A 12,500-nucleotide genomic window follows, 5' to 3' on the forward strand; every position below is an offset into this window, starting at 1 on the left:
CTGGGAAAGGTAAACAGCTTCACAATGCAGCTCTGTAATGGCGATGAATATAATAAATCCAGCAGCAATTATCGTGCCCTTCAAGGTTGGAGGCTCAGAAACACACTGAGGCCAACTCCTCCAAGCGAAACCCTCCATACCTCGGTTAATGAAGGAGAGCTGCCACGTAACCAACACAACTTGAAAATATAAAATAGTCGTTAGCCAATAATAAACACCAAGATAACCACCGGTGAGGAGACAAAAAGCTAATAAAGAAAAAATACAACACTTGCTATACTTAACATTAAAAGTCTAAAAACTTAAATAATTCAGAAATTAATGACAACTAAGTTACACCTCCTCACCCGACCAAAAAAAAAAAATTCATTTTTTTTTTCATAATGTACGTTAATATTTAATCACATATTGAAATAATAAAATAACAAAAAAAAAATAGTCATTAAACCACCTGCAAAAACATGACAAACAAAAGGAAAGAGGGGGGCAAGTACCAAGGTTTGCAGCTCACAAGGAAAACAAAATATAACAATATATAACAAATACTAACAACCTCTTAAACTTAATACTAATCACAGGAAAACTTTCCAAAACCAGAAAGGCAAAACATCACCATTCGATAAATAGATACCCCACCTAAAAATTTCCCATCACTCACACCGTTAATAAACCTAATAAAGAGTCATTGCACTAACAACCGGATTCTGTATATACAGTCCAAAGGCTATAACCTTTTCCACAATCAATACACTGTTCATTTTCAGGGATACACATCACTCACTAGCAATAAATGTTGATCACAAAAACCACTGTCTATTTCAGTGTTATATATCACACTTATCACCTTAGTGTCCAATACATACACACACACCGAACGACACAGAGAAGACCACCACAAGACTTCCCTGCGCAAACAAACAAACAAAATCGATGAAACGTAATTATTAGCCTGAAAATACAGAATACCAGATTAGTGCCTATCTCTTTTCTTAGCTTATTATAAACCTTTTCGTACCTGACACTTCTAAACCTTAGTTGATTAACCTTAACTTAGTCTAGGGTACCACTCATACACCAGCCTGTAGCGCCTAAAAAACGGCTGTGTTGTGCTACAGACCCGTGAGCCCTTGACCCATCTAATTAATCAATCATTAGAAAGTACCAGTGATCACCCTCACCTTTTAACCTTAAAGATCCCATATAATATACCCAGAACATTATAGTCTTCTGTAAACAAACCATGATTAATAAATCTTAAATATACATTTACTTCTACTCACTACGTGCCCACTTCAACAGCACACACACCATAATTAGAACGATACAGATACTACCTTAAATAACTGCATAGCCCTCTGTCAATCAACTAATATTCAACGCTGCGAGAGAGAAAATCGGCAACAATATTATCTTTTCCTGGGATGTGGGAAAATTCTAAATTCCATTCTTGCAGCATGAGACTCCACCTCATCAATCGTTGATTTTTATTTTTGTATCTGCTGATGAAGGTCAGGGGATTATGGTCTGTCAAGACCTTAATAGGTGTATCTGAGGAGGAGAGATAAACCTGAAAATGGTTAATAGCAAATACTAAAGCAAGAGTCTCTTTCTCCACAGTGGAATACCTACGTTGGGCGGAGGACAATTTTCTGGAAAAGAATGCTACAGGATGAGAAACTCCCTGCTCGTCATTCTGCAACAACACCGCTCCTACACCAACGTCACTTGCATCCGTGGCAAGAGAAAAAGGAAGGTCAAAATCAGGAGCTCTTAACACAGGGAAATTAATTAATACTCTTTTTAAATTATCAAAAGCCCTTTGTGTTTCATCAGTCCAGACAAAAGCTACCTTCTTTCTTAAGAGATTAGTCAAAGGATCGGCGATGTCAGAAAAATTTCTAACAAACCTTCGGTAGTACCCACCCAACCCAAGGAATCTTCTGACATCCCTCCTGCACTTAGGGATTAAAATTTTTTCAATACATTCGATATTTGCTTGCTTAGGAGCAACTTTACCATTACCAACTTCATGACCCAAATATACGACCTTCGCCTTTGCGAATTCACTTTTCTTTAAATTAATTACTAAACCTGCTTTCTTCAAAACCTCAAACAGTGCCCTAATACGTTTTAAATGAGTTTCCCAATCATTACTATAAATAACAATATCATCAATATAAACTACACACCCCTCTAAACCATAGACTAAAGTATTCATTAACCTCTGAAAGGTGGCAGCCGCGTTCTTCATACCAAACGGCATCACTTTACATTGAAATAGTCCCTGGGGTGTTACGAAAGCGGACAGGGCCCTTGCCCGCTTCGAAAGAGGAACCTGCCAATAACCTTTCAGCAAATCGAATTTACTAATGTACTTGGCCTTACCCATACGATCAATACAATCCTCAATTCGTGGTAATGGGTAACAATCAGACTTAGACACTTCATTCAATTTACGGTAATCAAAACATAACCTGAAATTACCGTCGGGTTTCTTTACCAATACAACAGGGGATGACCAAGGACTTTGACTAGGTTCAATTAGGTCATGTTTTAGCATATAATCAACTTCCTTCGCCACAACCTCATTTTTAAAGGGATTCAACCTGTAAGGCGCTCGTTTCACAGGAGTGGCATTACCTACGTCTACGTCATGTTCAAGGACATTAGTCCTTCCCGGTACATCCGAAAATAATTCATTATAATTAAATCCCAATTTCTTTAAAGACTTTTGTTCTTCATTACTTAAATGAGAAACCATACCAGAAAAATGTTTCAAAGAATTCTTATTATCTGAACGCCATTCACTTCCATTAAAACAATTATCATCAATACTTTCACCCTCTGAAAAAGAAAAAAGTTTATCGTTCTCGGAAACTACAGCATTCCCTATGGTTGCCACGGGAGTGACTTTCTCCCGTTCTACATAAGCCTTCAACATATTTATGTGACAAAGCTGAAAAGGTTTCCTTCTCTCGGGAGTCTCTACTAAATAATTAACTTCACTAATTTTTTTCAGAATTTTCCAAGGACCTGAAAAAGATGCTTTCAATGGATTTCCAGGAATGGGTAACAAAACCAAAACTTTGTCGCCTACCGCAAAGTCACGTGCTTTAGACCTTCTGTCAAAAAAGTACTTCATTCTTTTTTGGCTACACAATAAATTTTCACCTGCAAATTTCCAAGCCTTTGTTAACTTATCACCTAGATTAGACACATAATCTCAGGGACGTCTCCCTCCCAGGACTCTCGAACAACATCAAGAGGACCTCGAACACAATGGCCAAACACAAGGCTGAAAGGCGAAAAACCTAAAGACTGACTTGGGACAGAACGAAAAGCGAACAACAAATAAGGTAATTCCTTATCCCATTCAGAACCATTAATCAAACAATATTTCTTTACCATCGATTTCAGGGTTTGATGAAATCTCTCCAGAGCTCCCTGACTTTCTGGATGATATGGAGAAGAGGTCACATGTTTTATATTTAACTCTGCCATTTTATCTCTGAAATACCTGCTAACAAAATTAGAACCACAATCCGATTGAATAATTTTAGGCATCCCAAACCTGGTAAAAAAGTCAATTAGTACATCTACAATTTTAACACTTTTTATCGTACGTAGTGGTATTGCCTCGGGATATCGAGACATCCTATCCATGATAGTCAAAATATATTCATTTCCACTACGAGTCCTTGGTAATGGTCCAACAATATCAATAATGACCTCCGTGAAAGGTTCGGAAACCACTGGAATAGGACATAGAGGCGCTTTTGGAATAAGCTGATTAGGTTTACCGACCTTCTGACAAACATCACAGCTATTGACAAACTTCTTTACGTCCGCCTTCAACTTCGGCCAATAATAATTCATTAACAACTTGCCAGAAGTCTTATGAATGCCAAAATGTCCGGCCAAACCACTTTCATGCGCCAATGATATCAACTCATTCCTGTAAACAAATGGAACCATTATCTGTTTCAAAATTTCATAATCAAAGTTATCAGCCTCCATAGGCCTAGTCAACCTATATAAAATATTATTAATTATTTTAAATTTGGGACCGGTTATATCAGTCACATCACCTGACTCAATAGGGAGATCCCGAAAATCCTTTTTCTGAGCTTTGATTAGCTCTTCAATAGTCCAATTCAGTTTGTCCTTCAAAATCCCAAGATCTACAACTACGCTATCACTACGTTCTAAACTACTTAAATCTAGATCAATTATTGACTCTGCAGCGTCAACAATTCTAGCACTAGAACGAGTAACTGCTGCTACTTCACTATCAGGGTTTATCAGAATGGGACAAGTATTATTCTTCAGAGCAACATCATTCCCTATCACAACATCAACATTTTTAACCGGAAATTTATCAACGATGGCCAATTTCAAATTCCCTGCAAAGGAAGGGCAGATTAAATTAAAATTTTCCATAGCATACGATTTTACCGTATCGGGAAAACCAGCCAATAACACAAATTCCCCACTTTTTGGTACAAAATTGCAAGGTAATACCTCCCTTAATATCAAAGATTGAGCTGCACCGGTATCACGCAAAATACGCACACGTCTTTTCTCGGAGGAATTGGCGAAAGAGACACTACCGAAGGACAAATATCTGTCAAAACAACCAGGTAGTCATTGATCAGCGGATGTTGTTGGGGTAGGTTCTCTCTCTCTCTCTTCCACACCCATGACTGGCCTAACATTAGCATTTTGTGAGTTTCTAAATGCATAACACATGCTCTTTACGTGCCCCTTCTTATTGCAAAAGAAGCACGTCAATGTTTTCAATTTATCGGGATTATATATCTTAGGTCTATTATTCCTGTTAGGAGAAAAATTAATATTAGTATTGGCATTGCCCTGATCATTACCTCTATAATTATTTCTAGTAAACATCCCTGCATTATTATTATTGTTAGAATTATTATTATTGTTGAAATTATTATTCCTACCTACTTTACCCCATCCGGACTTCACCATTTTTGTTACTCCCCCTAACTCACTCTTATGAGACAAATAATACTCATCACTAGCGATGGCTACCTCCTGAATGGTCTCTAGTTTTAACTCTTCGAGGTGAACCTTCAGTTTATCCGGAACACACCTCTTGAACTCCTCCACCAACATTAATTCCTTCAATTTCTCAAAATTTACCACTTCCTTGGACTTGAACCAATCACTAGCATATTGTTCCTTCGATCTTGCGAATTCAATAAAAGTTTGCTCCCTACTTTTTTCTAAGTTCCTGAAGCGTTGCCTATAGGCTTCAGGGACTAACTCATAGGCCTTCAAGACGATAGCCTTTACACACTCATAATCTGATGACAGATCCTCCTCCAGAGTTACATACACCCTCTGAGCTCTTCCAATCAATTTACTTTGTATAAGAGTGGTCCAATACTCTTGGGGCCACTCCAACCTTGCTGCAATCCTCTCAAATGATACAAAAAATTCTGCAATATTGTCTTCCTCAAATTTAGGCACAAATTTGAGAGCCTGCGCTAAATTAATAGCAGGCGTTACTGACCTATTTGGGGAAGGGGGAGAGGAAGAAGAGGAACCTGAGTTTTTCATGGCAATCTCATGCTGCCTCTCCTTTTCTCTTTCCTCCGCCTTAAACTTTTCTATATCAAACTCCATCTGCCTCAGAGCAATTTGCCTATCCAAAATTTCTACAGACAACAGTGCTTTATCAGGTTTCACTTGTTCCCCACCAGCCTTTACAGTTTTAACATATTCATAAATTTGCAATAGCAATACACCCTTTCTTATTGACACATCATATTCCAATTCAAAATGTCCTGCTACAATTTCCAAATCTTCCCTATTCAACTCTGCAAGCCTTTCTTGCCACCCCTCTCCACTAAGGAGGTCTAGTACATTAACCATGATGACCACTATTATTCACACAATACTAAATCTACAAAAAAAAAAAAAAAAAACCACGAGGAGGTGAAAATATGCTGCCTGAAAAACAACCCCAAGAATTTACTTTGCACATATACCGGTGAATACTTAGGAACAAAAAGATCCTGTCACGGTCGCCATTTAGTGATGGATGGCTTGACCACCACACAAAAACACTGAACTTTTCAAACAGTATTCACTTAAGTACCATACTAAGTCCACAAAAGGTGGAATAGTATACAATTTCAATAAGAGTGCAAAGTCAACTCAAGGGGACAAAGGAAATACCACAAAAATATACTTAATTTTAATACACAAGTTTCAGACAGAAATAACACCTGAACCTCAACAATACAGTAATTAATGATAAACACTCACTCTTAAACTCCCTGTAAAAGAAAACAATTACACAATTAAAGAAAGGTCATCAACACAAGCATACAAAAAGGGAAGAGGGTCCAGAAAGGAAGAGGCAAACGAAAAGTAAGAATATCCTAACAATTACACACTAAATATCCCTAACAAATTCCTCATTCACTTCTAGGGGTCTCCTCAGAGGACAATAAACTCTCCAGCTGGATGGCTTAATTCAGGCGGCAGAAAACACGGATCCAAAACAATGGTGGTGACTGGTTCAATAATGCAGAACGCCTAGGAGTACAGGTCGTGGGCCCGACACACAAATATAACAATCAAAATTTTTACCTTGGGGCAGAGAGGTCCCCTTGGCTTTTACTGAACCAAGGGCAGTTTAATATATATAGGATAACAATCCTTAATGCAGAGCGAGGATAACCTGGGAAAGGTAAACAGCTTCACAATGCAGCTCTGTAATGGCGATGAATATAATAAATCCAGCAGCAATTATCGTGCCCTTCAAGGTTGGAGGCTCAGAAACACACTGAGGCCAACTCCTCCAAGCGAAACCCTCCATACCTCGGTTAATGAAGGAGAGCTGCCACGTAACCAACACAACTTGAAAATATAAAATAGTCGTTAGCCAATAATAAACACCAAGATAACCACCGGTGAGGAGACAAAAAGCTAATAAAGAAAAAATACAACACTTGCTATACTTAACATTAAAAGTCTAAAAACTTAAATAATTCAGAAATTAATGACAACTAAGTTACACCTCCTCACCCGACCAAAAAAAAAAAATTCATTTTTTTTTTCATAATGTACGTTAATATTTAATCACATATTGAAATAATAAAATAACAAAAAAAAAATAGTCATTAAACCACCTGCAAAAACATGACAAACAAAAGGAAAGAGGGGGGCAAGTACCAAGGTTTGCAGCTCACAAGGAAAACAAAATATAACAATATATAACAAATACTAACAACCTCTTAAACTTAATACTAATCACAGGAAAACTTTCCAAAACCAGAAAGGCAAAACATCACCATTCGATAAATAGATACCCCACCTAAAAATTTCCCATCACTCACACCGTTAATAAACCTAATAAAGAGTCATTGCACTAACAACCGGATTCTGTATATACAGTCCAAAGGCTATAACCTTTTCCACAATCAATACACTGTTCATTTTCAGGGATACACATCACTCACTAGCAATAAATGTTGATCACAAAAACCACTGTCTATTTCAGTGTTATATATCACACTTATCACCTTAGTGTCCAATACATACACACACACCGAACGACACAGAGAAGACCACCACAAGACTTCCCTGCGCAAACAAACAAACAAAATCGATGAAACGTAATTATTAGCCTGAAAATACAGAATACCAGATTAGTGCCTATCTCTTTTCTTAGCTTATTATAAACCTTTTCGTACCTGACACTTCTAAACCTTAGTTGATTAACCTTAACTTAGTCTAGGGTACCACTCATACACCAGCCTGTAGCGCCTAAAAAACGGCTGTGTTGTGCTACAGACCCGTGAGCCCTTGACCCATCTAATTAATCAATCATTAGAAAGTACCAGTGATCACCCTCACCTTTTAACCTTAAAGATCCCATATAATATACCCAGAACATTATAGTCTTCTGTAAACAAACCATGATTAATAAATCTTAAATATACATTTACTTCTACTCACTACGTGCCCACTTCAACAGCACACACACCATAATTAGAACGATACAGATACTACCTTAAATAACTGCATAGCCCTCTGTCAATCAACTAATATTCAACGCTGCGAGAGAGAAAATCGGCAACAATATTATCTTTTCCTGGGATGTGGGAAAATTCTAAATTCCATTCTTGCAGCATGAGACTCCACCTCATCAATCGTTGATTTTTATTTTTGTATCTGCTGATGAAGGTCAGGGGATTATGGTCTGTCAAGACCTTAATAGGTGTATCTGAGGAGGAGAGATAAACCTGAAAATGGTTAATAGCAAATACTAAAGCAAGAGTCTCTTTCTCCACAGTGGAATACCTACGTTGGGCGGAGGACAATTTTCTGGAAAAGAATGCTACAGGATGAGAAACTCCCTGCTCGTCATTCTGCAACAACACCGCTCCTACACCAACGTCACTTGCATCCGTGGCAAGAGAAAAAGGAAGGTCAAAATCAGGAGCTCTTAACACAGGGAAATTAATTAATACTCTTTTTAAATTATCAAAAGCCCTTTGTGTTTCATCAGTCCAGACAAAAGCTACCTTCTTTCTTAAGAGATTAGTCAAAGGATCGGCGATGTCAGAAAAATTTCTAACAAACCTTCGGTAGTACCCACCCAACCCAAGGAATCTTCTGACATCCCTCCTGCACTTAGGGATTAAAATTTTTTCAATACATTCGATATTTGCTTGCTTAGGAGCAACTTTACCATTACCAACTTCATGACCCAAATATACGACCTTCGCCTTTGCGAATTCACTTTTCTTTAAATTAATTACTAAACCTGCTTTCTTCAAAACCTCAAACAGTGCCCTAATACGTTTTAAATGAGTTTCCCAATCATTACTATAAATAACAATATCATCAATATAAACTACACACCCCTCTAAACCATAGACTAAAGTATTCATTAACCTCTGAAAGGTGGCAGCCGCGTTCTTCATACCAAACGGCATCACTTTACATTGAAATAGTCCCTGGGGTGTTACGAAAGCGGACAGGGCCCTTGCCCGCTTCGAAAGAGGAACCTGCCAATAACCTTTCAGCAAATCGAATTTACTAATGTACTTGGCCTTACCCATACGATCAATACAATCCTCAATTCGTGGTAATGGGTAACAATCAGACTTAGACACTTCATTCAATTTACGGTAATCAAAACATAACCTGAAATTACCGTCGGGTTTCTTTACCAATACAACAGGGGATGACCAAGGACTTTGACTAGGTTCAATTAGGTCATGTTTTAGCATATAATCAACTTCCTTCGCCACAACCTCATTTTTAAAGGGATTCAACCTGTAAGGCGCTCGTTTCACAGGAGTGGCATTACCTACGTCTACGTCATGTTCAAGGACATTAGTCCTTCCCGGTACATCCGAAAATAATTCATTATAATTAAATCCCAATTTCTTTAAAGACTTTTGTTCTTCATTACTTAAATGAGAAACCATACCAGAAAAATGTTTCAAAGAATTCTTATTATCTGAACGCCATTCACTTCCATTAAAACAATTATCATCAATACTTTCACCCTCTGAAAAAGAAAAAAGTTTATCGTTCTCGGAAACTACAGCATTCCCTATGGTTGCCACGGGAGTGACTTTCTCCCGTTCTACATAAGCCTTCAACATATTTATGTGACAAAGCTGAAAAGGTTTCCTTCTCTCGGGAGTCTCTACTAAATAATTAACTTCACTAATTTTTTTCAGAATTTTCCAAGGACCTGAAAAAGATGCTTTCAATGGATTTCCAGGAATGGGTAACAAAACCAAAACTTTGTCGCCTACCGCAAAGTCACGTGCTTTAGACCTTCTGTCAAAAAAGTACTTCATTCTTTTTTGGCTACACAATAAATTTTCACCTGCAAATTTCCAAGCCTTTGTTAACTTATCACCTAGATTAGACACATAATCTCAGGGACGTCTCCCTCCCAGGACTCTCGAACAACATCAAGAGGACCTCGAACACAATGGCCAAACACAAGGCTGAAAGGCGAAAAACCTAAAGACTGACTTGGGACAGAACGAAAAGCGAACAACAAATAAGGTAATTCCTTATCCCATTCAGAACCATTAATCAAACAATATTTCTTTACCATCGATTTCAGGGTTTGATGAAATCTCTCCAGAGCTCCCTGACTTTCTGGATGATATGGAGAAGAGGTCACATGTTTTATATTTAACTCTGCCATTTTATCTCTGAAATACCTGCTAACAAAATTAGAACCACAATCCGATTGAATAATTTTAGGCATCCCAAACCTGGTAAAAAAGTCAATTAGTACATCTACAATTTTAACACTTTTTATCGTACGTAGTGGTATTGCCTCGGGATATCGAGACATCCTATCCATGATAGTCAAAATATATTCATTTCCACTACGAGTCCTTGGTAATGGTCCAACAATATCAATAATGACCTCCGTGAAAGGTTCGGAAACCACTGGAATAGGACATAGAGGCGCTTTTGGAATAAGCTGATTAGGTTTACCGACCTTCTGACAAACATCACAGCTATTGACAAACTTCTTTACGTCCGCCTTCAACTTCGGCCAATAATAATTCATTAACAACTTGCCAGAAGTCTTATGAATGCCAAAATGTCCGGCCAAACCACTTTCATGCGCCAATGATATCAACTCATTCCTGTAAACAAATGGAACCATTATCTGTTTCAAAATTTCATAATCAAAGTTATCAGCCTCCATAGGCCTAGTCAACCTATATAAAATATTATTAATTATTTTAAATTTGGGACCGGTTATATCAGTCACATCACCTGACTCAATAGGGAGATCCCGAAAATCCTTTTTCTGAGCTTTGATTAGCTCTTCAATAGTCCAATTCAGTTTGTCCTTCAAAATCCCAAGATCTACAACTACGCTATCACTACGTTCTAAACTACTTAAATCTAGATCAATTATTGACTCTGCAGCGTCAACAATTCTAGCACTAGAACGAGTAACTGCTGCTACTTCACTATCAGGGTTTATCAGAATGGGACAAGTATTATTCTTCAGAGCAACATCATTCCCTATCACAACATCAACATTTTTAACCGGAAATTTATCAACGATGGCCAATTTCAAATTCCCTGCAAAGGAAGGGCAGATTAAATTAAAATTTTCCATAGCATACGATTTTACCGTATCGGGAAAACCAGCCAATAACACAAATTCCCCACTTTTTGGTACAAAATTGCAAGGTAATACCTCCCTTAATATCAAAGATTGAGCTGCACCGGTATCACGCAAAATACGCACACGTCTTTTCTCGGAGGAATTGGCGAAAGAGACACTACCGAAGGACAAATATCTGTCAAAACAACCAGGTAGTCATTGATCAGCGGATGTTGTTGGGGTAGGTTCTCTCTCTCTCTCTTCCACACCCATGACTGGCCTAACATTAGCATTTTGTGAGTTTCTAAATGCATAACACATGCTCTTTACGTGCCCCTTCTTATTGCAAAAGAAGCACGTCAATGTTTTCAATTTATCGGGATTATATATCTTAGGTCTATTATTCCTGTTAGGAGAAAAATTAATATTAGTATTGGCATTGCCCTGATCATTACCTCTATAATTATTTCTAGTAAACATCCCTGCATTATTATTATTGTTAGAATTATTATTATTGTTGAAATTATTATTCCTACCTACTTTACCCCATCCGGACTTCACCATTTTTGTTACTCCCCCTAACTCACTCTTATGAGACAAATAATACTCATCACTAGCGATGGCTACCTCCTGAATGGTCTCTAGTTTTAACTCTTCGAGGTGAACCTTCAGTTTATCCGGAACACACCTCTTGAACTCCTCCACCAACATTAATTCCTTCAATTTCTCAAAATTTACCACTTCCTTGGACTTGAACCAATCACTAGCATATTGTTCCTTCGATCTTGCGAATTCAATAAAAGTTTGCTCCCTACTTTTTTCTAAGTTCCTGAAGCGTTGCCTATAGGCTTCAGGGACTAACTCATAGGCCTTCAAGACGATAGCCTTTACACACTCATAATCTGATGACAGATCCTCCTCCAGAGTTACATACACCCTCTGAGCTCTTCCAATCAATTTACTTTGTATAAGAGTGGTCCAATACTCTTGGGGCCACTCCAACCTTGCTGCAATCCTCTCAAATGATACAAAAAATTCTGCAATATTGTCTTCCTCAAATTTAGGCACAAATTTGAGAGCCTGCGCTAAATTAATAGCAGGCGTTACTGACCTATTTGGGGAAGGGGGAGAGGAAGAAGAGGAACCTGAGTTTTTCATGGCAATCTCATGCTGCCTCTCCTTTTCTCTTTCCTCCGCCTTAAACTTTTCTATATCAAACTCCATCTGCCTCAGAGCAATTTGCCTATCCAAAATTTCTACAGACAACAGTGCTTTATCAGGTTTCACTTGTTCCCCACCAGCCTTTACAGTTTTAACATATTCATAAATTTGCAATAGCAATACACCCTTTCTTATT

This window comes from Palaemon carinicauda, chromosome 11 (assembly GCF_036898095.1).
Source record: "Palaemon carinicauda isolate YSFRI2023 chromosome 11, ASM3689809v2, whole genome shotgun sequence".
NCBI lineage: Eukaryota > Metazoa > Arthropoda > Malacostraca > Decapoda > Palaemonidae > Palaemon > Palaemon carinicauda.